We start from the raw sequence: 26,347 nt of genomic DNA, 5'->3' as shown, positions 1-26,347 counted from the left end.
TCAGTGGGGAGGGGGCTTCGCCCTCTCCCTCTGCCCCTCCCCTGGCTCCTGCACACTCTCTCTCAAATAAATAATAAAATCTTAAAAAAAAAAAAGACCCACCTCAAGCAATACAAAACTGTATAAACTAAAAGTGATCCTCAAAGGTCATTAAAAACAGTGCACGTTGGTCTCCAGTCTGTCTGTCTTTTTCTCTAATAACAATAAAGGCCCAGAAGGTTACACATTTTCCTCTGTATACAGCTGTAACTGTATCCCTTGGCTGTCTACAGGGACATAGGTGTTCCTTTTTTATTACTTTCCCGATCGGTTTTCATTTCAGTTCTGATTTCCTCTGATCTGGGGCTATTTAGGATGCGTTCAGCAAGCTCGCTGTAGTTTTGTTTTGGTGTTTTCGAAAATGGCATCATACTCTTCTTGGTTTTGCCACTCACTCTTCCAACAACGGACCATCGTGGAACGGCCGCTTGTCAGAACATACAGTCTGCCAGGCCACTCTGAATGGCTAGTCTGCATTTGGCAATCACTGACCTAATCTGGCCTGCCTTAATCACCGCGTGCACTGCCAGCTCCGAGAATGCAAAGCGCCACCCCCCTCCCCCCGCCCCAGTGACTTTGAACTTCCCTGAAGGTGGGCAACGCAGCAGGCCAAGGCCTCTCTGCATTGAGATGGGAAGGAACTGATATTTCTCGAGCACCCAAGATGCCTTATCTCCCTTCCTGCGTTTAAGGCTTGTGCCTGACTTGGGGGTTCTTACCCCCGGATCCAGTCTCAGAAAAGTGACTTGCTGCAGCTCACGCAGCTGGGATTAACTGGGAAAAGGAACTAGAACCAGAGCCGGTCCTCATCCCCCTGACGGCACTGCGGATACACGCTTAGCACCTACGAGGTGTCAGGCAGGGAGCCAAGGCCAGGAGGGCAGGGCTAAGTAAATAAAACAGCCCCTGCGCTCAAATGGCTCGGTCTCGCGGGAGGGGAGAAGATCTGTATCAGGAAGAGGTGAATGAACAACTCCAGGCGGTTTAGGCTAAGGGCAGGCAGTGGTCCAGGCAGGGAAAAGCGGGAAGGTCTGAGGGAGAGTGGTCCTCTGGCCAGGGAGTGTGGAGACCTTGGGATCTTTTGAGTGAAGCCTCCCCACCCATCCACTTTACGGATCCGAAGACTGAGGTCTGAGAGAGGCTGATAAGCTGCCAAAAGGGCCATTGTTCACACACTTGGCGATTCTTCCCCAGACTCACCCTCCGTTCGGTGATTCTGTGAAACAGGTCCACCTCCAGGCAGTGTTTTTACCTCTTTACCTCTGTCTCGAACTCTTGATGACCACGTTCACAATTCAGATTCCAATTTTAACACAGCTAATGGGAAGGGGGAGTGAGAGGACAAAGCTGTGCCGATCCCAAAGATTCCTCAGGACTTGGCTGCTCAGGACACACCTGCAGAAACTGGGGTGGGGGTCCTGGGCAGCAGGACCGGGGGCGGGGGGCTCCTGTGCGCAGGTCTGGCTCCTGGCGGTCATACGGGATAGAATGCAGGCAATTTGCAAGAGGGCTGGCAGGCAGGAGAGCTGAGTTCTTCTGGTTTTGCTCACTTCGGGCCTCCCTTGTCCCTTGGAGCTTTACCCCCCTAGCAAGCAGAAGATTGGACCACATCTCTGAGGGGTCTGCAGGGCAGACATTCGGAGACACCTGCCCTTCCCCCACGGCTCTCTTTGCACACAGTGGAAGTGCTAAGCCACTCGCTGCCAAGTTCCACCATCCCCTTTCCAGCAGAAAGTCTTTAACCCAAGCCAGGTTGCCTGTTGTCTGGGTGCGGGGTGGAGGGGTGAAGTGGATTTCAGCAGAGTCATGCTTAGTGGGTGAAGGGCACTGGAAGGGGGCGGTCCTGGGGGCTCTGCCCTCTTGCCCCGTAGCCAACTGGCACCTGGAGATGATGGCTGCTTAGGCTTCATGGAAGACCCGGGCCATGATTTCAAGGACATTTGTACTCTCACCAGATGGCACTTGGTATCTCCTCTGTGGGGGGATAGCCCTACAGCCTGACAACAGGCTCCTTGCCTCCATGCCTCCTAAGCACTTCTCTGTACCGTCTGTGGGCATACCACTCTCCTGCTCAGAGGCCTTCAGTGGCTCCCTAGTGCTTTGTGAGATCAGGTTCACACTGCCTGGCCTGACATTCGAGGCCCTGCAGGATCTGACCCCTGGCCCGTGTTTACCCTCATCTGCTACCACTTCTCCCCACCTCCTCGTGATCTGGCTGGTTTCTGCTCCTAAACCGAGCCTCAGGCTCTCGGCTCTTCCCATGCTCAGGCCAGAAGGCCCTTCCTCCCTTCTTCCCTTTTTTTTTTTTTTTTTTTTTAAAGTAGGCTCCATGCCGCCATGGGGCTCGAACTCACGACCCTGAGATCAAGAATCTCATGCTCTACTGACTGAGCCAGCCAGGCGCCCCTCCCCTTCTCTTCTAGTCCCCCTCTTCAAGGGCCAGCTTGAAGCTGCCTGCCTCACGAAGCTTTCCTTCAGCTGCTTAACTGGGCTTGGCACACAGTAAGCGCGCAAAAAAGATCGGATGAGACCAAGTGCACATCCTCGCTCAGAGCCTCTGTAGAGCAGAGGTCAGGTCTCTGTGGTCTTGCCTTTTATCTGTTCGCCTGACTGAGGTCACATCAGGGGAGGGATAGGTGTTCCGGTGTCCAGCCTGGCGCACAGTAGGTGCTCCGGACACAAGTAAAGGCTGTCTGATCGCCTCTACCCTGAAATGAGAGCCTCTAGTTTAAACATCTGAGTGGGTCCGGGCTTGGAAATCATATTCACCCATCTCCATCCATATTTATTGGTTCTAGGCCCCGGGGATGTGGCAGGTGAAGCAGACAAGACCAAATCATGGCCATACCCTAGTGGAGCTGACCATGAAGTAGTTGAATGAACTATTGCAGTGGCCTGGGCCACCAGGGTTTGGATGCAGAATCAAGTCCCAGGCCTGAAAAAACAGTACCAGTTGCTGCAAAATGCTTCCCAGGGGCAGCTCCGGACCACAGGCATGTTTTGTGTTGTCCGCATAGAGTTTCAGAATTCAAGCCAGTATTTTTCAATGTGGGTTTTTTTCTTTTCTTTTCTTTTGCATCTGTGTCTGGTCATTGTCTGGTGTCTCTGAACGTCTGGACATACTGCTGTTCCACCTGGCAGCCCCCCTTGGACTCTCCAGCATGCCCCAGTGCCCCCTGCCACCGGCTGCTTCCTTGGTGAGGTCTGGCCTGGCTCTGGAGGCACAGAAATGTGCTGCCAGTGGATCCCAAGCAGGTGGAGGCCTTCTGCTCTGTCCGTTCACCAGGGCTGGCAGCGCAGCAGAGAGAGTGCCTCATGAAGGGGGGCTGGGGCACCTTTCCCGGCAGCCCCTCCGCTGTGCGGCCTGGGCCTGGGCCTCTGGCCGAGAGGGTCATTTGCCCCCTTGCATGCTGAAGATTCGGCCTGCCGCAGAGAGGCTCAGAGGCAGCCATACTGTGCTGGAAGGAAGCCCTAAATCTGAGACCTGGAATGTTTTCAGTGTATCTTGTTACCTTGGCTGAGCCCAAGAGTGGAGTCTGGTGATCGGTACCTATTCGCTGAGCCTCACTGCAGGATGTCGGAGGGGCTCCTCGGTAGTTGGGAGGCTCAGAGGCACGGGAGAAGTTTTCCGCCCTCTCCAACATTTCGTTACCTCTCACCCCTGCTTGCGGGTCCCCCAGGCCTGGGGGTCGTTGGCTCCATCTTGGCTCGGTCCTGGGATATGGCAGCAACAGCAATGATGACGACACATGCCAGTGCTCCTCAGACCGGAAAGCCGTAGATGTCCCCAGAGAGCTTGTTAAGATGCCCCTTTCTGTGCAGGACAACCGAACGGGGCCCTGAGATTCTACATTTCTAACCAGCTCCCCGGCGGTTGGCAAGGCTGCTGGTCTGGGAGTAGAGGGGGTCCGTGCCAGCTCTTGGGCGCCTAGGACCCTTCCTGAAGCAGGCCGGGGGCCGGGGGCGCGGCTGGTCAGCCTCATCTGCATAACCATCACAAGAGATTCCGGGATTCCCATTTTGCATGTGAAAAGTTGAAGCCCCAGAGACAGCAGGTAACTTGCCCGAGGCCACACAGCTGGGAGGCTGCTGAGCCAGGCCAGGCCAGGCCCTCTGGGCCAGCGCCACTTTGGAAAGGATGCTCGTGGGGAAGCCGTTTTCTACTGAACAGTGTCCACGGTCCAAAAGCCACAGGAGGCGTTTCAAGGCAGCCAAGTCGGATGTAAATGAGGGAGAGCCCAGGGCCAGCCAGGCGGTGCTGACAGCAGGGCGGCCTGAGGCAGTGTGTCCGGATCAGGTCTGAAGTGGGACTTACTTGGTGCTGGCATGCTGCCTGGTGTGGGGAGCCGGCAAGGGATGCTCGCAGCTCCTGGAACACCAGTGTGGGGCCTGCTGGAACCCAGGAAGGCTCCTGCTCAGTCTTACACAGCCTGACTTTTCTAGATGAATCCCAGAGTGGAGGGCTGGCCAGAAGCATCGGCAGTGGGATGGGTGGGTACTGGGACCTGGTCCGTTAGTTGTTTAAATACTGGTGCATCCTTGCAACTGGGGATCTCATTGAGGACTGAGGTTGCTGAGATCTTCTGCCTGCTTGGCTGGGGCTTTATTTTTACCCCAGGCACCTGCCCCAAGCAACTGGAAAGAGTAGAACAAATTTAGAGTCTAGGTTCTCAAAATGTGGTCACGCGGATATGCGGTCTGGTCATCACCTGGGAGTTGTTAGAATGTAGAATCAGGGGCCCCACCCCAGACATGCTGACTCAGACCCTGGGGGTGGGGCCCAGCAAGTTTTAAGAAGCCCTCCAGGCTTAACCTTGAGAAGGACTGATTTCTCCGTGTCCGGCCAAATGCTTGGGTCCTGGAGGGTCAGTCCTAACCTTTGCTACTGGTTGAAAGTACCAGGGCTGTAGGGGGACCTCAGATGTCATTTCATCTGTGCCCCACTTTTCTGATGGCCTGAACATCAGTGAAAGGGGCATGCATAAAGTTAACACAGCATATCTGAGGCAGGGCATAGGTCTGGGACTCTTAGAGTTGCAAGTGGTAGAAATCAGTTCAAACTACCTTGAAAAAAAGAAGGGAGGAGGGGAGGGAGGGAGGGAAGAAAGGAAGGAAGGAAAGAAAGGAAAAAAGAAAAGAAAGGAAAAGAAAAAAGAAAAGAGGAAAAGAAAAGAAAGAACATTTACTGACTCTTAATTGAAAAGCCCCAGGGTCATACCTCAGGCATGGCTGGATCCAGGTGCTGAGATATGTCATCAGAACTGTTTCTTCTGTCCATTTCTGAGCTCTTGTGTTGGTTTTATTCTCCTTGGGGTACTCTCAGCTGCATAGGATGCATCCCTCCCAGAATAGCCATCTCAGTCTAGAAAGAGCCTTCTTTTTCCCCGATATTCTTAGCATGAGTCCCGGTCATCACTCTCGTTGTCCAGGCTTGGTCAGATGCTTGTCCTTGAGCCAATTGTCACAGCCTCTCTGATTGGCTAGGCCTGGCTCACATGCCCACCCAGAACCCCATGGGCTGAGAGTGGGTGTCCAAGTGGAATGGATGTGAGGCTGTCCCCAGAAGAGGGGGCATGGGTGCCAGGAGGCTATACCCACGGGGACTCAGTGCCATTCTTGTCCTCCTCTTTGAGCTGGGTTGCTCTCATGCCAACTGCTAAGGTCTCACGCTAGATAGAATTACACTCCTTTTCCTGATTCCTTTAACATTATGTTTATAACTGTGCACTGAACATGCTACCTTCATCTTTCACTTTGTCCCTCTCCCCTTGGCACAGTCCAGGATAGCACGTTACACGCTACCCTGGCACTCCCGCCTGTTGCAGGCATTATTAATCCACTCCCGCCTTCACAGTGCCATGTGTCCACTCAGAAAATGAAGCCCCCGTGGCGTCTGTGTCACGCCTTTACCATGGGGTTCTGGGCTCCATGAGAGCAGGGACTCAGCTGTCTTGTTCATTGCTGGGTTCCCGGGACCTAAAACAATGCCTGGCACATAGTAGGTGCTCATGAAATTTAAAAAAAATATATACATTTTATTTTTAAGTAATCTCTCCCCGCAACATGGGGCTCGAACTTACAGCCCCGAGACCAACGGTCACATGCTGTAGTGACAGGCAGCCAGGCGCCCCGGAACAAATTACTGATTGAATATCCCTACCCCACAGTGCCTCGAACACTGGGCACCTAGGTGAGCCCGTTGAATGTGGGGGCGCTGCCATAGCAATGAGGTTGTCTGATTTGGGGGACAGGGAGCTCTGCAGACTGCTGGGGCCTGTTTCTGAGTCTGAGGAAGGGGCTCCAAGGGCAGGGCCTCGGGACATTGACGAAAGACTTGTCCACCCTGCAGGCCTCTCTCTGCCCTCCCACCATTACCCCCTTCCCTGCTCTTCTAATCCATTTACCTGCTCATTGAAATGTGTGATCTGAGTTGATAAGGAGCCGCTTCCTGGTTTTCTGCATTTTTACATTCTAGGAATCCAGGGGAGCCTTCCGGCACAGCTCTGCTGGTGGAATGAGACGCAGTGGTCATTGTCCCCAACTTGCATTTTTTCCCAAACTGAGTGCCAAAGAACAGGAGGTGTTCTATTAAAAAAAAACAAAAAACCAACAAAAATCAAGGCTTCTGGGGTCATTCACATTTAGGGACTGCTTGGCTCAGCAAAGTTCAACAGATTCCCTTGGCATGGTGATTCTTGCAGCCTGTAACCGGTCAATTAGTTCTCCTCTTCTCCAAGAGTCTGGGGCCCCCAGGGCCTCCCTCAGCCCCTCTGTCTTGCCCTGGTGTGTCCCTGTGCTCACAGGAAATAGTCTTTCACACACTTGGCCCCATGACTGGGCTGCTCTGGTGCTCGCAGGAGTGCAGGCTTCTGGGGGGCGGGGCGGGGCAGGGCAGGGTAGGGCAGGGGCTTACCGCCACAGCCCCCAGCCAGGCGGCTGATAGCTCTTGCTGCTGACAGTTTCAGGAGCGGGGTATGTGAGCCTGTGTGTGTGTGCACGGGTGCCTGGGCACCCCGGTGTTGACTTGGCCCCTCCCCGTGTGTGTGAGGTGGACAGTCACACGTGGAAGAAGACTCTGAGTCCCCTGGACAGTCGTCGTCTGACCAGATCTTCTCTTCTTTCCTCCTTTGCTTCCTCCCATTGTATCAGGTCCAGAACAGCCCTTGCTGAGGAGCCTCCAAAACGTAAGTGGCCTTTGACCTCTCCGTGGTGTTGGCGTCTCACTGATGTGGGGTCTTCGGGCTCTCAGTGCCCCCCCCCCCCAGGCTTGAGGAGGAGGAAGCAGAACCCTCAGGGCACCGGGACCTTGTGCAAGTGTCTCCTCCCACACCATGTGGGTGGTGGGTTCATGGCCCAGGTTGGCTCCCTCTGCCCGCCTGTGTCAGAAAGGCAGCCTTACAAATGCTGAGCACTGATTTTGGAGTCCGGCCTGGACCCCCTCCTGGTTCTGCCACCGAGCAGTGATGGGGGCCTCGCTGGGTTAAGTCTGTGGATTGGGGTCAGACACATGTAAGAGGGTGAGATGCTTGGCTCCCAGCACAGATAGGATGTGGCTTCAGGACTTGGGGCTACTGTCCTAATTGTCTCTTTATTAAACTTTAAAAAAAATTTTTTTTAAGATTTGAGCGAGAGTGAGCGAGCGAGCATGCGCGCACGCATGCGCCGACATGAGCACACGAGTGTGCTGGGAGGGGCACAGGAGAGAATCTTTTAAGCAGATTCCCTGCTGAGCGCAGAGCTTCCCTCTCCCAGGTGATCCCCTCCCACCACCTGTGAGATCGTCACCCCAGCCAAAACCAAGAGTCGGGCACGCAACCGAGCCACCCATCCACTCCTAAACTTTTTCTTTTTCAAAAATCGAAAACCTTCAGGAAAGTGGAAAGGAGAATACAGCGAACTCCTATATACCTTTCACTTAGATTTTCCCATTGTTAACATTTGCTTCATCTCTCTCTGTATGCTACAAAAATAGTCACATTAGCACTCTTTTGCTAAGTCATTAGGAAGTAAATTACAGGCATGATGCCCCTTTACTCCTCTTAAACCGTCGTATGTATTTCGTAAGATCAAGGCCATTCATTCTCTTATATAAGCACACGCAATTATCAACCCCAGGACGTTTAACGTTGACACAATTCTGTTATCTAATCTACAGACCTTAATGACGTTTTGCTGACTGTCTCATATTTACAGAAGATCCCCCGCCCCCCCCCCTTCAGGATCACAGTGTTTTTTAAAGGGGGTTTAATGGGGCAGGAACCTGACTTTTCTGCAGAGGACTTCTTCACCTTGATCTAAAACATCCTTATTATTGGGGTTTTGAAAGTCTTTTTGTTACAACATTCGGGAAGAAATAGATTTTACGACAGGATGCCGCGCGTGCTCACACGTACACACACCCTTGAAAGTGAAACCAGTCTCACAGAATGATAGCTCGCATCTTCAGCATCTTTAGGGCTCTCTTCTATTCTGTCCTCATAAAAATGGTAGTCTTGACCCTTTGAGTTGATTTCATGACCCACTACTAGACTCCGCTCTGGAATGTGAAAACCCTGCTTCTTGGGCAGAAATTTCTCCTGGGAGGGAAGGTAGTGCCCTGACCAAGGGCTTGGAGGTTGGTTTGGGGTCACCTAGGAAGCCAGGACTAGGAGAAAGACCCTGAGGACCCTGGCCCACTGTACCCACGGTGGACTGACCCCATCCCTGTAATCAGGTCGTGTCCCCCTCCCCCCGGCCCCATGACCCCATGAAGACCCCCTGTTCTTGACGCTGTGTGCCCCTGGTGGCTCAGGACACCTCCCTGGCGAGCTTCTGAGTGGGCATGGAGTTGTTCTAGTCCATGTCAGCTTCCAGAGTCATTGCCATACGGGTCACCACTGTCAGTATGAATAATCAGGAACATTGACTAAACTCCTCAACAGCACGCCCGAGACGGCACCAAAAAGGTTTACCGTGTAGGGGCGCCCTTAGCCCCCAGCAGGCTTAGGATGTGCGTGCGGCTGCGCTGTGAGAATGACAAGTCCGTCCGTTCGTTGAGCACTACTGGGTCTCCGCTACCGCTGGGTACTTTGCATATGGACTCATGCCGGCCTCAGAGGAGCCCCAGGACTTAGATGCTGACATTATCTCCATGTCCAGATAGGGAAGTGGAGGCACAGAAGTGAATTGACTTACCCCCAGGGTCACACCGCAGGGAAGGATGTGAACCTCACCTGTTCTGACCCTGGTGCCCGCACTGTCCAGCACTGCCCTCCCCTCCCTCCAGGCTGGCCCATTCCCAAGGCCTTGTGCTTGTTAATCAGTAGCCCGGGGCAGCCCCGGAAGCCGGAGGCCTGCTGCTGCGGAGCTGGAGTATGAGTTCGGCTTCCAGATAGTCTTGTGCAAGGCGCCCAGCCCCCATGTGGGCTGGTGGCTTTAGAGGCCGCACCCGGAGAGAAGCCGCCACTGTTCTCTCCTCTGGGGTTGCCTGATCCATCCACACTTGGTGGGAGCCCATTTCACAGGACGTGCCATGGAGGTTTGCTCTCAGGCCTGTATGATGCCTCCTCCAAGCGGACCTTTGGCTTACTCTTTCTGAAAGGGCTCCCTGGCCGTCTGATACGCCAGGCCGCAGGATTTGGAGGGGGTGCCTTTAGGGAGCCGGAGCACTACCCGGCGTGCAGGTGTGTGGCCCTTCCTCGAGGAGGCTTCCAGGTTCCCATCTGAGGAAAGGGATGTTAATCACTCGCTCTAGCCCCTCACAGGGCGCGCACAGCTGGGCGGTGGCTGAGACGTGGGTGTGTGTCTGTTGTTCAGCAGACTCTGAGTTATTAAGGAACCGACCAAAAAACTGATTCCTGACAGGGACAACCCGTGTGCAAAGTCCGTGGAGCTGGAGAGTCAGACAGTCCTGGATTCAAATCCTGTCTCCATCCTATGCCAGCTGCGTGACCTGGAGAGGAGAGTCCCTGAACTCCTCTGAGCCTCAGCTTTCCCACCTGTAAGGTGGAGCCGTAACAGCACCCTGGAGGCTTAGAAAGCGAGTATGGTGTCAGGGGTGACAGTCCCTTTGTCGTCACGGTGGAGTTCTGAAGCACTCAGCTGGCCTAACAAAATCAGTGCCCAGCACCCCAGTACATGTCTCAATTTCACCTCCCTGGTGGGATCCCCTAGAGCAACCCCTCACTCGCTTCAGCTGAAAATCACATCCACCCTTTTGGGTGTCTCTGGTCAGTTTAACTGGAGGGCAACCTCTCTGGGCTTGTTAAAAGAAATCCCCACCCCCTCCTGGACCCCTCCGGGTTGTAAACTCCAGCAGGGGAGGGGTCATTCATACAAGGGATCTGTGATTCCTCCAGCGAGAGCGTCACCCTCTTCACTCAATCTCTGGAGGGGCCAAGACAGAAAACGGTATTTACTGTTTGTCTGGCCTGATCATAAACGTGATGCATTTTTTAAAATTGAGGTATATTTGACCTGCAACACTTTGTAAGTTTCAGCTATTAAAACATTGGATTCGATACGTTTGTACTGCAACGTGGGATTGTCACTGTAGCATTAGCGAACACTTCTGTTGGGCCACAATCATTTCTTCTTCTGTTGGGAAGTCATGTATTTTTAAATAAAGAAAATTTGGAGAGCACAGAGAAGTCGAAAGAGGAAAATAAAATTCGTCTCTGTTCCTGCCGTGCAGACGGGAGCATCTAACAGTGCATTTATAAATGTGTGGGTAAATACACATTATTTACATTTTGCCTTTTAAAATTGAACTCACAGTGTGGCAATGCTGGGGAGCCAACTTCCCGGCCCCACCCCCCATATTTCTTAGCGTTTTTCTGGGTCTTCGGTCTTCTGAGTCAGGGTCAGCAGATGTCTCTAAAGGGCTGGATAGGCTGCGTTTGGGGCTCAGGGGCCTGTGGTTTTGCCTCCGCCGATCTCAGATGGTCTCGCCTCTGCTTCTGTAGCCCGGAATGCAGTCACAGACAAAGTGCAAAGGAGCAGGTGTCCTTTTATGCCATTAAAACTTCATTTACAAAAACAGCCTGCTAGATTTGGTCCGGGGGCCGAAATTTGCTGACCCTCCCCCCCCCCCCCCGCCCCCTTCTTAATTAGTTTTGATTTGTTTGGCTAAACCATCATTTATTTAATTAATCCCCTAGTGATGAGCGATTGGCCATTGGTAGTTTCTTTTTCATGTAAACCACTCTGCTGCGAACATCTTTTTTTTTCTTTCTATTTTTAATTGTGGTAAAATATACATAACATAAAATTAACCATCTCGACCATTTTTAGGTCTGTAGTACTGTTAAGTAGCAACCCATCTCCAGAACTTGTTCATCCTGCAAAACCAAATGCAGTGAACACTTCTGAGTGTGCATCTTTACACATTGGTCTGGTTCAGAAAATGGAAATTGCTAGCCTAAAGGGGTGTGCATTTTTAAGGTGCTGGATGCCTGTTGCCAAATCACTGACCCTCAGAAATTGCCCTAATTGAAGCCTCTGCCTATCGTAAGTGACAGCCGAAAGGCCTCAGGAGGGAGTGGAGCCAGCCACTTCCCTGGGGGAGCCCCTGCCTTCAGGGCTTCAGGGAGCAGCGGATTTAAAACAACCCATCTTAGAGAAGCAACAGCCAGTCTGCCAGCCTTCCTCTTTGGGGAAGAAAATAAAAGGTCAATAAACAAGATGTGTTATGAATCGCACAACCTCCGGACTCAGGCTGATACATCTACCCTTTAGGGAGAAGAGAGGTGTGGTTAAGACCTCAGCTCAGGTGTCCAGCGAGTCTGGGTGTCAGTGCATTTGGCCCTACCTGCTGTGTGACCCAGGGCAAGTCACGTAACCTCTCTGGGCCCTCGGGTTCTCTGTCAAAATAGACATGATGTAGATTCTCTCCTCTCTGGTTGGAGGATCGGGGAGGAAGAACTACGAAAGTTCTTCGCACCGTGGCTGGCACACAGCCCCTGCCCAGTACGTGGTGGTCGTGACTGCTGTTCTTGCTGCTGCTGTTAGGATTGCTTTTAACACCTCTGTCACAGTCGTCTGAACATACAATGATAGCATGTGCAGCCCTTCGCGGTTCTCAGAAAGGTTTTCCATCTGTAATACTTGCATTATTTTATAGTGTAGTTATTACTGTCCCTGTGTAACAGGTGAGAAATTTGGGTCTCAAGAGGGCAGCGGCCAGCTCGAGGTCAGCCATGTGTCAGGACAGGGCGCCTGGGCTTTAGTCCACGCCTTTGGCTTGTAGCGTGTTCCACCCAGCGGCTGCTGGAAGCGGGGGCCCCTGGATGACCAGGGCAAGTGGGAGCCGCCGCCTCTGGCCTCACCTGTGGTGGGAAGCTTGGGCCTTGGGTGGAGAGAAGATTCCTTGGTTTATTTTCCTGTCTTGTCTTTTAGCCCCAACAGCGGCCAGACGGAGGTTTTTTTGTTTTTTTTTTTAATGTTTTTTTATTATGTTATGTTAGTCACCATACAGTACATCCCTGGTTTCTGATGTAAAGTTCGATGATTCATTAGTTGCGTATAACACCCAGTGCACCATGCAATACGTGCCCTCCTTACTACCCATCACCGGTCCATCCCATTCCCCCACCCCCCTCCCCTCTGAAGCCCTCAGTTTGTTTCTCAGAGTCCATAGTCTCTCATGCTTCATTCCCCCTTCAGATTACCCCCCCTTTCTTTATCCCTTTCTTCCCCTACTGATCATCCTAGTTCTTATGTTCCATAGATGAGAGAAACCATATGATAATTGTCTTTCTCTGCTTGACTTACTTCACTTAGCATTATCTCCTCCAGTGCCATCCATGTTGCAGCAAATGTTGAGAAATCGTTCTTTCTGATAGCTGAGTAATATTCCATTGTATATATGGACCACAACTTCTTAATCCAGTCATCTGTTGAAGGGCATCTCAGTTCCTTCCACGATTTAGCTATTGTGGACAATGCTGCTATGAACATTGGGGTGCATATGGCCCTTCTCTTCACTACGTCTGTATCTTTGGGGTAAACTCCCAGTAGTGCAATGGCTGGATCATAGGGTAGCTCAATTTTTAACTTTTTTAAGGGACCTCCACACTGTTTTCCAGAGTGGCTGTACCAACTTGCATTCCCACCAACAATGTAGGAGGAATCCCCTTTCTCCACATCCTCTCCAGCAATTGTTGTTTCTTGCCTTGTCAATTTTTGCCATTCTAACTGGTGTAAGGTGGTATCTTAGTGTGGTTTTTTTTTTTTTTTAAGATTTTATTTATTTATTTGACAGAGATAGATACAGCCAGCGAGAGAGGGAACACAAGCAGGGGGAGTGGGAGAGGAAGAAGCAGGCTCATAGCGGAGGAGCCTGATGTGGGGCTCGATCCCAGAACGCCGGGATCACGCCCTGAGCCGAAGGCAGACGCTTAACTGCTGTGCCACCCAGGCGCCCCCTTAGTGTGGTTTTGATTTGAATTTCCCTGATGGCTAATGATTTTGAACATTTTTTCATGTGTCTGTTAGCCATTTGTATGTCCTCATTGGAAAAGTGTCTGTTCATATCTTCTGCCCATTTTATGATTTGTTTATTTGTTTCTCGCGTATTAAGTTTGAGAAGTTCTTTGTAGATCTTGGATACCAGTCTTTTATCTGTAGCATCATTTGCAAATATATTCTCCCATTCCATGGGCTGCCTCTTAAGTTTTTTTGACTGTTTCCTTGGCTGTGCAGAAGCTTTTTATCTTGATGAAGTCCCACAAGTTCATTTTATCTTTTGTTTCTCTTGCCTTTGGAGATGTCAGACAGAGGTTTTTTCAAGGAGAGAGGTTACAATTCTAATGTGTGGGGGTCCCCCACCACCACCAAGCGATTCTCCAGCACCAGCTGGATTTCCTACCTTATAAATCACTTCTGACACTATTTACCTGGGGACGGCGTCCGATTCCGCAGGTTAATGATTCAGCCCTCCAAGGCCGACTCCCACCTCCCTTGTGATGCCTGTAAGTTTCAGATTGTCACCTGTGCTGTTGGCCGGCTGGCTGGAAATCAGGTTCCCACGATCCTGTCCCTGGGTTTGATGAATTTGCTAGAGCAGCTCACAACTCAGAAACATTTTACAGACTACATCAGTGGTGTATTAGTAAAGGCCCGAACTCAGGAGCAGCCACAGGGAAGAGATGCACAGGGCAAGGGATGGGGAGGGGGCACGGGTCTTCCCGGTCCTACTCTCCAGGTGCCACTCTCCCCAAATCTCCCTTGTGTTCTGGAAGCTCTCATTTAAATGTTTATGGAGGCTTCCTTACTCTAAGCGCCACATTGATTAAATCCTTGGCCTTTGGTGATTGAATTCCGTCTCCAGGCCCCCTCCTTTCCCTGGAGGTCAGAGGGTGGGACTGCAAGTTCCAACCCTCTAATCACGTGGTTGCTTCTCCTAGCAACCAGCCCCTAGCCTTAGGTGCCTTCTAAAAGTCAGTCGTTAACATAACAAAAGACACCTTTCTCGCTCTCACCACTTAGGAATTTTTTTTTTTTGAGAAAGAGACACTGACAGGGCGGGAGACAGCGAGCACTAGCGGGATGGGGGGAGGGGAGAGGGAGAAGCCCCACCCCCCACCCCCCGCTGAACAGGCAGCCCGACCCCAGGCTCCATCCCAGGATTCTGGGATCATGACCTGAGCGGAAGGCAGACGCTTGACTGCCTGAGCCACCCAGGCGCCCCTCTCATCACCTGGGAAATACAAGAGTTTTAGGAGCTCTGCCAGCAACCGGAACAAAGACCAAATATATATTTATATTAATTATAAATCACAATATCGCAGTTTGTTGTTGTTGTTTCCAGAAACTGGCAGGGCATTTCAAAGACCAGAGCTGCCTGCCCCGGTGAAACCTGAGAGGGGTTTAGGGGAGGTATTCCCATCTGTTCGTCTGTTCTCAGCCAGCAGATAGTAAGTCCAGAAACCCACGCTCCCCAAAGCAGGAGCCTCCTGGATCCGAAGGCTACAGGCACCTCTGGGTTTGGAGGGGCTGGCTCCCTGGGGCACCCCTGAAGGAGGGTGCCCTGGGTCAGTATTCAGACCCAGTCGCCCAAAGGGTCCCCCACGGCACCACCTTTCTCTACCCACTTACTCACCAACTTGCTGGGGGACGTTGGATGAGTCATTTCCCTTCTCTGGGCCTTCACTTTCCTCACGCGTAAAACAAGGGTCTGGAATCATTTCCCCAGGGGAGCTCCTGGGGTGGCAGCTGTGGAGCCAGTGCCTGCTGTGGTGGTCTCCCTCTCTGGGCTGGGGGTTCCCTGTAAACAGACGTAACTTACGTGCATGCCTCATAGGGTCTTCTGTGCTTGGCAGCCTGCTGGCACGCACACCCTCTGTGGGGCTGTATTCTTGGACACCGCGGCTTCCCATAATGGCTGCTCACCCCTCAACCGTTGGCCTTCATCCGTAGGAGTAGCCAGAGGGGCTTCTGAATCACTTGCCCCTCTGCCCCTCATCCCCAGCCTGACTCTGCTCCCGCATTACCTTGCACGGGGTTCTCTCACCCCCAAACTCCCCATCCTTGTTCCTGTCATCACCCCTGAGCTCTTGAAGGGCCCCTCCCTCCCTCCTGCCACAGTGACACCCGAGAACTTGATGGTCACATCCCCATCCCCGCCTCGAGACGGTCCTGTGACGAAGTGCTCATGGTCTCTGCTTCGTGGGTGAAGAAGCCGGGCTCAGGGAGGTGCCCGCGATGCTGCCGCAGACTAGGAGACAGGACTGGTGCGCTTCTGGGCCCAGGCTCCCTGCCCTGCCCTCCTTCCACAGGGGGGCTGCCCGTTGGGGCCCTGCTGCTCTTTCTGGATTATTCCCTCCAGATTCCCTGTCCTGGGAGGAGCTCACAGCCGAATGAATTGAGGCATTTACTCAGCCTTTCATGTGTCCGTTCCTTCATGTGGTCAATGTGTGTGGAGCGCCTGCTGTATACCAGGCACAGTGCTGGGCAGTGGGGATAGAGTGAGGAATGAGGCAGGGAGAGACGACATAAATGGTCGCACAAACCATTGTTCAGTTGCGAAGTGGAACTACGCCCTCCCCCATGCAGCCAGTGTAACCACAAGGCCAGTCTTGTCTCAGGACGGAGGAGGGAAGCAGTCTGGGAACATGAGCCACTTCTCCTCAGGAGCCTGTCTGCCTGCACCCTCGTCTCCATCCTCCTCGTGAGGAGCGTTCTGAGGCTCAGAGAAGTGCCTTGACACGCCCAAGGTCACACATCACCTTAAGACATAATGGCCTCCGCTCTTCCCATAACCATCCTTTCTGTCCTGGTGCTGTCGAGAGAAGAGTCTCTGCTCTGCGGCTTCCTGGCCGTGTGACCTCCGGCCAGTCTCATCTCCTGCCTGGGCTCCAGTGACCGGCAGCAAGTAAGGGCAAGCAGTTTGGCATATTGGAAAGCTTGATAAGAGTATTTATTAGTAATGTGTTTTATTAATAATGGCTATATTAAAATGCTCTCAGGGATGATTTAGGCACATTAAAAAGTCCAGACATCAAGTAAACTCTTCATCCTAAAAGAAACAAACTAGAAAAGCCGCAGCTCTGGAAGGCCCCTGGGGACAGGGGCTGCTTCGAGGTACCGATTCCCAGCCACATCTCTGGCCTTGTCTGGGTCAGCTGACCCCCATGTGGCCAGGCCTCAGAGCTTCATGGCTGAGGGGGGAAAGGGTCACCCCCAACTTTTTAAAGAAATTAATTTTTATTTCATATTCATAAACATGATGACAGGTGCTGGTGATAAAACATAAAGGACACAGTGTCAGTTTTTTTTAGAATCGTCTAGTCTAGTGAGTGAGGCGTAGGTGAACATACGAATTACATTACAATTTAGTGTGAGCTTTTATCCCCTGTCTTACTGAGAAACGATGGGCCTACATCACTGTATGAGATTAGGGCGTGCAGTGTGATGGTTTGTCGTAATACGTCATGGAGCGATGACCGCAACAATTCTGTTCACATCCATCTTCTTGTGGACACAGTAGCTCCCAACTCATGGGGATCACGGGGGGCAGACCTCTGGTTTTCCCTTTGGCCTTTATGGTTCATTAGAGAAGTGTATGTATTTTCAAACCCCTTCCAGCCCTGCTGAGTGGGGGAAGGCCCAGGCGAGAAACTTTGATATCTGGGGAAGTTTGGGGAAAACCTGTAAGCATCTGAAAAGCGAGAATTGAAAGTCTGTTCATTCAGTCATCAGAGACTTGCGGACTTTTCCTGTGCCCAGGCCCGGGCCACGCCCTGGGGACCCAGAGTTGAGCCTCTCTCTCTGGCCTGGAACAGCCAGGCCAGCCCGGAGACAGATCGGCTGTGCCTGTCAGTGGGGTCTCTTGAAGATGCTTTGGGCACACAAAGTTCAAAAAACTTTCCCAGAGGCCTTGAATGACAAAAGCATGCCAGGCAGACACAAGCCAGGAAGGGAATTCCCTGGTAGAGGGAAGCACCCTTGAAAAGGGAAGGCAGAGAGTTCCAGACATCAGTAGCATGGCTGGGTGGCAGTGTCTCGCTCTGGGGCAGCGGGGAGAGGAGAGGAGCGGGATGGGAGGTCTTCACTGGTGACCCCGAATGCCCTGCTGAGTGCTGGGGTCTTGATTCACTTTGGGAGCCAGTCTGGAACCCGAAGTCCTTAGTTAATGCTGCCAGGTGCCCCCTTAAAGATAGTGACTGTTGTTCGGTTGTTTTGACAACTAGCTTCTGCTCAGGAGGAAGAACGGCACAGCCCAGCCCTCACCCAAACAGGCTTGCAGGAGCGCTGCAGGGACCGCCAGAGGTCCCAGGAGGAAACCCACTCTAACGAGATGTCTAACCTACTTTTCATGACTCACGTGGTTTGGGGAGCACGCAGAATGCCTTGGGAGGGGGGTGGCAGTGCCAGCAGACTGGGCCGCTCGCGTGACACAGAACACCGGATGGAGGAGCTGTTTATTTTGGTGTGTTCCCTGTGGGACAGAAGAGCCCTGGGGGCTATTTGTGTTGATGAACCGCGTGAAATGAAAGGCGGCTGTCCACGGGCGTCCTGTTTCTCCTGAGAGCAAATCCACTCGTGTATTGAGGCACTTCCTCCTTCCTTCCCTTGTGTAATTTGGGATGGCCCATTTTACAGGTGATGCAACTGAGGCCCCAAGGGGAAGTGACATTCCTGAGGTTACTGCTTGCAGCCGACAAGTGACAGAGTCAGGTTCCAACCAAAACCTTTTAAGGTGACGCAGCAGAGGCAAAAGTGGAACTCGGCAAAGGGGATTTGGGGAACAGGGTCTCGGAGGGGTGGTGCCCATCGGGGAATTCAGAGAACAAAGCTGGACAGGCCCGAGGGCCCCTCCTCTCCACTGACCGCACTGGGGAGGAATTACGTAGAATTCCGCCATCTGGGGGTCAGCGGGAAGCAAGTGACCAAATAAATAGATGAGTGAATTTAAAAGGATGGATTTCTTGCCTATTTATAGTTGTGGCCTAAATCTCAGGTATCCTTGTCCCCAAGGAGTAAAAGGAGACTTTTTCTGATCAGCCGGGCTTTCTAAAGGGTGAATAAGCTGATTAAGTCCTGGGGCTGGGGCTGTTCCGGAGGGTCAGGGTGAGAGCCAGCTCAGAGGGGTGGGGCGGGGGATGTGCCCTGGGCTCAGTCCCTTCCCTTCATCAGTTCGGTATTAGCCACCTAATTGCTCCAGGTAGCCTGAATGGAAATGGTTAACAGTTCTTCCTAGCCTGAGGGGCCATTATTTAGTAATCCCAGCACGTGTAAGTAATGAAATGGGAGGGTCCTTGCAAAGCGCTTAACACAACGCCCCCCCCCCCCCCCAGGTGGATTTTTTTGTTCCTGCTGACCCGGGACCTGTGCTCTGGGCCTGCTCCAGAGACCTGGATTCCAATCCTAGCTGGTCCATGTGCAAAATGACACCCCTCCCTACTGCCGGCCTCAGATTCCTCCTGCATCAGGTGAAGACGGGGACTTCCTGGCGTCAAAGGCCAGAGTCAGGAGATGCCCCAGAGTCCAGTGGTTGAGGACCCAGGATTCTGGAACCCTGCCTCTTCTGGCTGTGCAACTTTGGTCAAGTCACTCGACCCCTCTGAGCCTCAGATGGGGTAAGATTCCTTATCTCATAGGATGGTTGCTAAGGACTGGGTAAAAATTCGGCAACCAAGTGCCAGGCGCTGAGCTCAGCACACACGGTCACTCAACCCAGGGAGCTGAGGATACTTCGCTCTGGAAGTGGCTGTGCGGTTGGAGCACTTTTCCGTACTTTGAAGGCATTTAGAGTGGGGTTTTTTTGTTCTGTGAGAGTCCCTGAAAATGTCATAACGTCTCATTACTTTTGGACTAATTATAGGAGAAAAGCAAACAGCCATAATCAGTGAAAAGTGATTTAAAATGCAATAAGAAAAATATTTTGTGTGATTAAAAAATTACTACCAGCTAGAATTACATCAACTGCCCAACAGAGTGCCGGGCACATCATGTTAGCTGCAACTATTTTTGTTTCCGGGATGTAAGAACAGTTGGAATTGGAACAAAAGGTTGCTATGACGATGATACACCAGGGTCCTCCTCATTCGCTGCCTCCAGGGAGGAGGCCCACCCTCTGCCCTAGAGCATCCCCTGACCGAGGGAGGAAGAAACGAGGATTTACAGCTGAGAAATGAGCAGTTCGTTCTGCTGGGAGATGGACAGGGGATGGTCAGGGAAGGCCTCCTGGAGGAGGTGTCATTTGAGACTGGAGAAGAGCAGGGATGTGCCTTCCAGGGCCTGAAATGGCCTGTAAAAATGCAGCAAGCTGTGAAAGCCCAGGGCCTCCCAGGTAATGACATATAGAGACAGTAAGTTCTATGACCAAAGAACCTCCGCTGGCTTTAGTTGTGCTAAGGGACATTCCTAATCGCTGGCGTTTTTCTGGAGTACGCGGTCCGTGGGGACCTGGGCTGTGTTGGAAGGCTCATTGTGACCTCATGAGCAGGTATTCTGAGGCCCATAGCCGAGGTGCTGGGCATCTTTTGCACTCTCTAGGGCTTCTGATGTACCCAATTTCCTAGTGCCTGGGGTGAGTCCTATTTGCATGTCCACCTGTGTCCCTGTCTGCTCACAGAGCCTCGATCCCCTTACAGAACCTTACGGGGCTGCCTTCTGTGATTCAGGCTCGGGAGGTCCCAACAGCTGCGGTTACCTAGGAAACAGTGTCCAGGGAGTCCACTCAGGAGAGAGGGAGCAGAGGCCAAAGGTGGGAGCCCTTCACTGCTCTGACCTGAGTGGTCCGGCTGGAGGCCTGGTGGGAACAAGGTCTTTCCCAGGGGCGTCCAGCTTGGAGTGGGCCATGGCTCCCCTTGCCAAGAACTCTTCACCCAAGCCGCTCACCCCAGACCACCAGCGGGACCCTCTGTTTACCCACCGCCTCCGTCCAAATCCTCGCTTGATAGAGCCTCTCAGCCCCTGAGCTGACCCGAGGTAGGTTGCCAGGTAAACAGGCAGGGCATTCCCTTGGGGGCAAAGACCTCTGTGGGATTTGGTGCTCTGTGTCCTGGGCCTGGGAAGGAGCTCCCCAAGTAAGTAAAGAGTTGAGCTGGTCCTAAACATCCAAATAGTAGGAGCGGGCAGGGAACTGGAGGCCTAGAACCCAGGTCGAAACACTGGAGACCGAAGCTTTTGCACCTAGGCCTCAGTTTCCCCACCTGTAAAATGGGCACATTAGACCCGATGATGGTGTCGAAGTTCCTGAACTAGCACGTCCACAGAACACATTGGGCTTGAAGAAGGGAGTGACCCACCCTTGGGCTGGCAGACTTTTTACCATAACTGCCGTTGTCTTGCTACTAGCTACTGTCTCCCTACTGGTGGGCAGCTCCCTGAGAGCGACTCCGAGTGAATCCTGTTCACCCTCACGCATGTGACGTCTTGGCACACAGCGGTGTGTGCGCTTGGCCCGGTACCAGCTGGCGTGACCGCGTCAGCTCATGTGATCGCCCTACGCCCTAAGGGGTAGTGCCGGTGGAGGTCACAGTTGACGGATGAGGAAACAGGCACAGAGTCCCTAAGCAGGGCCCGACTCGGGGCTTCCTGGAAAGCCCCCTCCTCTTTTCAGGCCTCAGTCTGCTTATCTGTAAACTCCGGGCACTGGGGGTCCAGGCCTGATCTGCCGTTCGTTGATGGCCAGTTGAGGGGTCTTGGGCAGCCAGGGACCTCCAGCTAGAACCTTTGGGGTTTTGAGGCTGGGAGTTGAGGGGTCCCAGAATCTGGTTTCTGTAGCTGCAGCCAATCTGGCGGATACCACCAAGCCACTTCTTCTCCCAAAGGTTGTCTTCACAGCTGCACAAGGAAGGGGGGAGGCAGCTCGGCCACTTTGCTCCAAGTGGCTGGTCTGCACTTCCTTGGGGCCTCTCTGCAGCCTGTTTCCCAGCAGTGTCCGTGGCACGCACTCCGCTGTCAAGGCCAGGCCCCGGGCCCTATAACTTCCGTCTCCCCAGCTTGGCAGGCACCACCGCCCGGGGGTATCGACACCTGGTACAGGGAGCCGCAGGCCCTGGTCTGGTTGCCAGCTCGGGCTGGGGGCAGCTGCAGGGAATGTTCTCCCGACCCTACCCTGAGGCAAGGTGGAGGAGGTGACAGCAGGGCCCACATCCATGCTCAGATCCCAGGGGAGCCACCAGCCCACAGGACCTACTCCATCCCATAGTCAGCAGGTACCCTGGGAGGGTCCCCTAGGGTCCTCAGGTTCTGGGGCCCACCCACTGTGGAAGAGGAGTGGAGGCTGGATAGAAAGGAAGGGGCAGCTGGGAGGAGGCAGGAGTGTTGGGGGGATGCCCCACATCTCAGAACTGGCTGACCTGCATTTGCACCCTGGTCCTGGCTCTGTGAGGGGATATGGAAGGTGCACAGTAGGCCTGGTGCACAGGACATGCCAGTAGGGCCTTGGCTGTGTGTCCCGGCTGTCACTGGCCTCAGGGTCATCATCCTGGTAGCTCACGCTTTGTTCAAGTACTGAGTTCTCGATACGTGTTAGCTCATTTCATCTCTCAACAGCCCTAAGAAGTAGGTACTATTGCTGTCATTCTGTATTTGAGGAAACTGAGGCACAGACAGGTGTATTTATGGTGTGTATTTTCTTCTGTTGGAGAGGTTGCCCTTGCAGAGAGAGAGGTGGCTGTGTGTGTGTGTGTGTGTGTGTGTGTGTGTGTGTGTGTACGCCTGTGTGCACCTGTGTGGGGGAGAAATGGTTGGGATCCTGCACTCGCGAGCCATTAGGGTCTGCGGGTCAGCTGGTTGAAACCACAGCCCAGGGAAGGTCAGGTGCTGCCTTGGTCAAGCAGTGGTCACTGGCAGAGCCTCACCTGGGCCTCCTGGGTCCTTTCCTGCTATTGTTCCTTGAGTTTGAGGAGCTGGCATTTTAGGCACAGGTGCTTCTCCTTTTGGGAAGGCCCCCACCTGCTGCCTCCACTTAGGGAAAAAGTGACACCCCACCCCTGTGCCACGGTGACAGCTGGGGGCCCCCAAGTCCCAAGCGATATGCCCTGTACTTTGTGTTTCTTTGGAGTTGCTGCCTGAGGTCTGCTGTGCTGGGTTTTGCCCCCTGGGTGTGTGTGTGGGGGTCTCTGGTGCTCTTTCCCCCAGGATCACATACCCTACTCAAATCCCTGCCCCAGAAACCCCGGGTAATCCACCTGCCAGCCCCAACCCTGATTTCTCAAACTCCTTTTAACTTTAGCAAGCGGATAGAGGGAGTATTGCCTTGTCCCGGGTTCAGAATCTGTCACTTGCTCGCTGGGGAACTTCGGCCAGGTCCTGTTTCCTCTCTGAGCTTTGGTTTTCTTACCTGTAAAGTGTGCTCCTGTAAGAAGCAGTGGCAAAAGTGAATAGGGGAGACTCTGGCAGATGGTCAAGTCCGGGCGCATGGTTCTGGGGTCGTCCCCGGACTCACTGGGGCTGGCCTAAGTGAACCCCGGCCGGGCCTGGCCCCCAGCTGCTCCCAGTCTGGCAGGGGCCGCCGTCCGTGGGCGTGTGCGGACAGTGGTGCACACAGCTGTGCGTGCTCGCGCGCATTATCATGAGCCAGGAGTAGTCTCTCGCACTGGTTGATTCTGTTACATGTTACCAAGCATCTTCTCGGTTCGTTAGCACCAGTCTTCCCGACCTCACCTGCTTCTAAGAGTCACTTGGGGGGTTGGTTGAATAACCTTGAGGATTCGGAGTCAGGAGGTCTGGGGCAGGTCCAGGCAGCTGGATTTTCAGCCAGAGTCCCAGGCAACGCTGATGTTCAGGCACCTGTGGTCCCGTACCAGCTCCGCCCAGAGACTTTGGCAAGGAATGGTTTTACCGATGATGGGGACCACTTTATAGATGAAGAAACTGAGCTTTCCCAAGCGGAACTTCGAACTCTGTCCAGGGTTGAAGTCTGAGCAAGAGCCCAGCACCTGGTGAATGGTGAGGTGACACGGGCCAGAGGAGGCAGAGGGGGAGAAGTGGGTGGGCAGGAAGGGCTTCCTGGAGGGGTGACACTTGGGCCAGGTCTTAAAGGTGAGTGGGACCCTTCTAAACATAAGGGAACCCAGAAAGCGCAGCACTGGATGGGATAATGATGGAAAAAATGAGAGGTCCCGAGACTCAGGCAGGACCAGAGGAGAGGTGAGCTGGCAGAGACTGGGGCCGGTGACAGCGTCGAGTATCATGAGCTTTGGATTCCAGGTGAGGGATAGAGAGATGATTGTCCAAGCGGCTGGGGGCCACCCATAGTTCTTGAGCTGAAGGCGACATGGTAGGCAGTGGGCTGGGCTAGAAACAGCTTGGCTGAGCCAGGGGGCGTGCCTCTAGGGAGTGTCCAGTGGCTGAGGTGGCCTCGTGTTGTGTCGCCGCACGGGTGACCGGCCGTCTGGAGGCAGCACCACATCCCCCACACTGTGCTCGTGGTGGACACGAGCGGGCCACAGGGGGATTACAGGGGAAGGGGAAGGGAGGTGGAGGCCAGTCTGGGGGTTGCCCTGGGAGATGGTCTGCACGATGTAGAAATGTCTTCTTCCCTCGAGCCCACCCCACCCCTGGTAGGGATTTGAACGCTGCGTTTTCATCCAGCGCAGCAGCTGCTGTCGGACACCGTCTTGCAGCCCTGGGAGTCTCCCTGCCCCGCGCCGCCGTCCACCACCCCGAGCGGTCCGGCCAGGTTGGGAGTAAGAGCCTTACTTTCAGCCTCTGGCACACGCTGTGTTCCACTGGGTTGGGGTGCTGGGAGCTTCCCTGCCCTCCATCGCCTCCTTGCTACCTCACGTTTCCCTCTGAAACCAGGTTCCTTCAGCTCTGATGGCCCATCTGTGAAAGGCTGCGGGCTCTTGTTTATCTGCTGTGGGTCCGGGGCCTCAGTGTGTTCACCAGAAAGTGGGCTTGCATTTGCACGTGCCGGTACCCCAAGGCCCCCACTTCATGCCCTGCAAGTTTCGTGCGGGATCCACGAGGGGCCTCCAGTTAGTACTTGGCAAACCTTTAGGCGACCGAGGAGAATTCACTTCAAAGTCGGTTTTGGAAGATGCTCAGGGAACGCGTTGTTTCATGAAAAGTGATTTCCTGAAGATTGAGGGTTCATCTATCAAAAGAGGGCAAAGCTTTGTAGAGTTTGACCATTTGGGGGGAACTGTGCTCAGACGCAGGGACACATCCCCTCTCCGTCTAGCAGAGGGGTCGCCTGGCTCATCCTTACTCTGTGGGCAGCCCTGCCCAGTCCTGAGCATCTGCTGCTGTCCTGTGTTCTGTCCGCCAGGCTGAGGCACCCTCACGGCTCTGAGGTGGTACGTGTTTACTACTGTGTTGAGTGTCCCCAGGGTTGTGAGCCCTAAAGGTTCTGTTTGACAAATATTGATAGTGCTGGGCCTTCTACTGGGTGTCAGGAAGCTGGCCCTGGGCGACAGTAAGCAAACAGTTACAATATGGCCTGGTGAGCATGGGGACAGAGGTGGTGTGACCCACGGAGCCCAAGGAAGGCACTGGGGAGTCCTCAGGACCATTGTCCCGGGGTATCGCTTGAGGATTGCCTGTACATTACTTGGGGAACAGTGTGCCAGGCTAGGGGAACAGAATGAGCCAAGGCATGGAGGCGTGAGGAAGCCTGGGGTGTGTGGTTCGGTAGCTCCTGGGGATCTCAGTCAGGTGGGCTTTGGATGGTGGAGGACACCTGAAACTTGACTTCCAGATAAATGGGGAAAGTTCCAGGCAACAAGCCCCTTTGCTCTGAAACGGGGCGCCAGCAGCAGACGTGGCTATTTGATCACCACCGCTGTCTTGCTAAATCCCCAGCTGCTTTGTTCCACAGACACCAAACTCTCCTTGAGCTAAATTTCTAAGTGAGGGTGAGGTATGGATGCAGCTAGGAAGGAAGAAGATCCTTCCTCATTGAGTAGAGACACGTTTAAAAGAGGAACCATCACAGGGACCTTGTTTACATACATTTAATGAGCTAGGAGCCTTCACACACTGTGTGATAGATGGGATATTATGCCCATCTTGCAGACGGTAACACTGAGGCAGAGAGAGGCGACTTCCCCAGGCCCTTTAGCAAAGAGTGCTTTGGCTGTTTCCATGGAGATGTGACTTCCGGCAGAGCCCTGGTGACAGAGTTAGAGGTGACTGGCTCCGAGTGGGTGTTGGGCCACAGGCGTGCCCTTAGCTGGCCGTGTCACTGAGGGCCTATCTCTCTCCAGTTTCTATAGAGCTAGGGAGGGGCCGTCCTGTTTGCTTTTCACCGCCAGTGAGAGGAGCGTAGCTTTAGGGTTCTTATAGCTTAAAAGGGGAAGTCTGAGGAAATGGAAACTGAGCTTTTCTTTTTTTCTCATGTCTCTTTTTTTGTGACCTCCAGAAATAATCCTGGGTTCTGCAGAGCCTGCCTCAGGACCATGGTAGACCCTACCCCACCCCCACTTCCGGCCAAACCACGCTGAGGGCTGGGGTGGTGGGGAAGCCGACGGGAGGAGAGTGACAGGCTGTGGCTGGTGAGTCAGTGCCAGGAGACCGTTGCCTGCTGACTCACTGCCCTGTGCACCAACACAGGCCCCTGAGCGCCCCCGTTAGACATCATGGCGGCCCTCCCCTCTCTCCCTACTTCCTCTCCTTTAGCTAAGCCTCAGTTGTGGCAGCGCATGCTGGAAATCTACCTAAGTGGCATTTGGGGGCTGAGCCCACTCAGACGGAATCCATGAAGCTGGGCTGTTCCTGAACTCTTGGCGTGCTCTGGGAGTCCAGGTCCAGCCAGGCCGCGGGGCCCAGCCTGGAGGGTGAAGGGGCCTGCTCCTTGAAGCTCCTCTCATTCGCCCTTGACCAGATGCATAACTCCTGTCCTTCTTCTGAACTGGTTGAATAATTTTTGTGT

At 53.5% G+C, this 26,347-nt stretch overlaps 1 protein-coding gene across 4 annotated transcripts in view; it reads left to right on the top strand.

Annotated features, from left to right (window-relative positions):
• SLC6A6 (solute carrier family 6 member 6) overlaps positions 1–26,347 on the top strand; it is an 82,848-nt gene that overhangs the window by 4,951 nt on the left and 51,550 nt on the right. For 2 of the 4 annotated variants that reach the window (XM_026501435.4, XM_044385091.3), the window contains exon 2: positions 7,189–7,223. The exons of the other annotated variants lie outside the window; for them this stretch is intronic. The gene's annotated coding sequence lies outside the window, so the exon portion shown is untranslated. The remainder of the gene's footprint in view (positions 1–7,188; positions 7,224–26,347) is intronic. 4 annotated transcript variants of the gene reach the window in all.

Source organism: Ursus arctos, unplaced genomic scaffold (genome assembly GCF_023065955.2).
Source record: "Ursus arctos isolate Adak ecotype North America unplaced genomic scaffold, UrsArc2.0 scaffold_14, whole genome shotgun sequence".
Classification (NCBI taxonomy): Eukaryota; Metazoa; Chordata; class Mammalia; order Carnivora; family Ursidae; genus Ursus; species Ursus arctos.
This window is presented reverse-complemented; position numbering and strand designations above follow the sequence as displayed.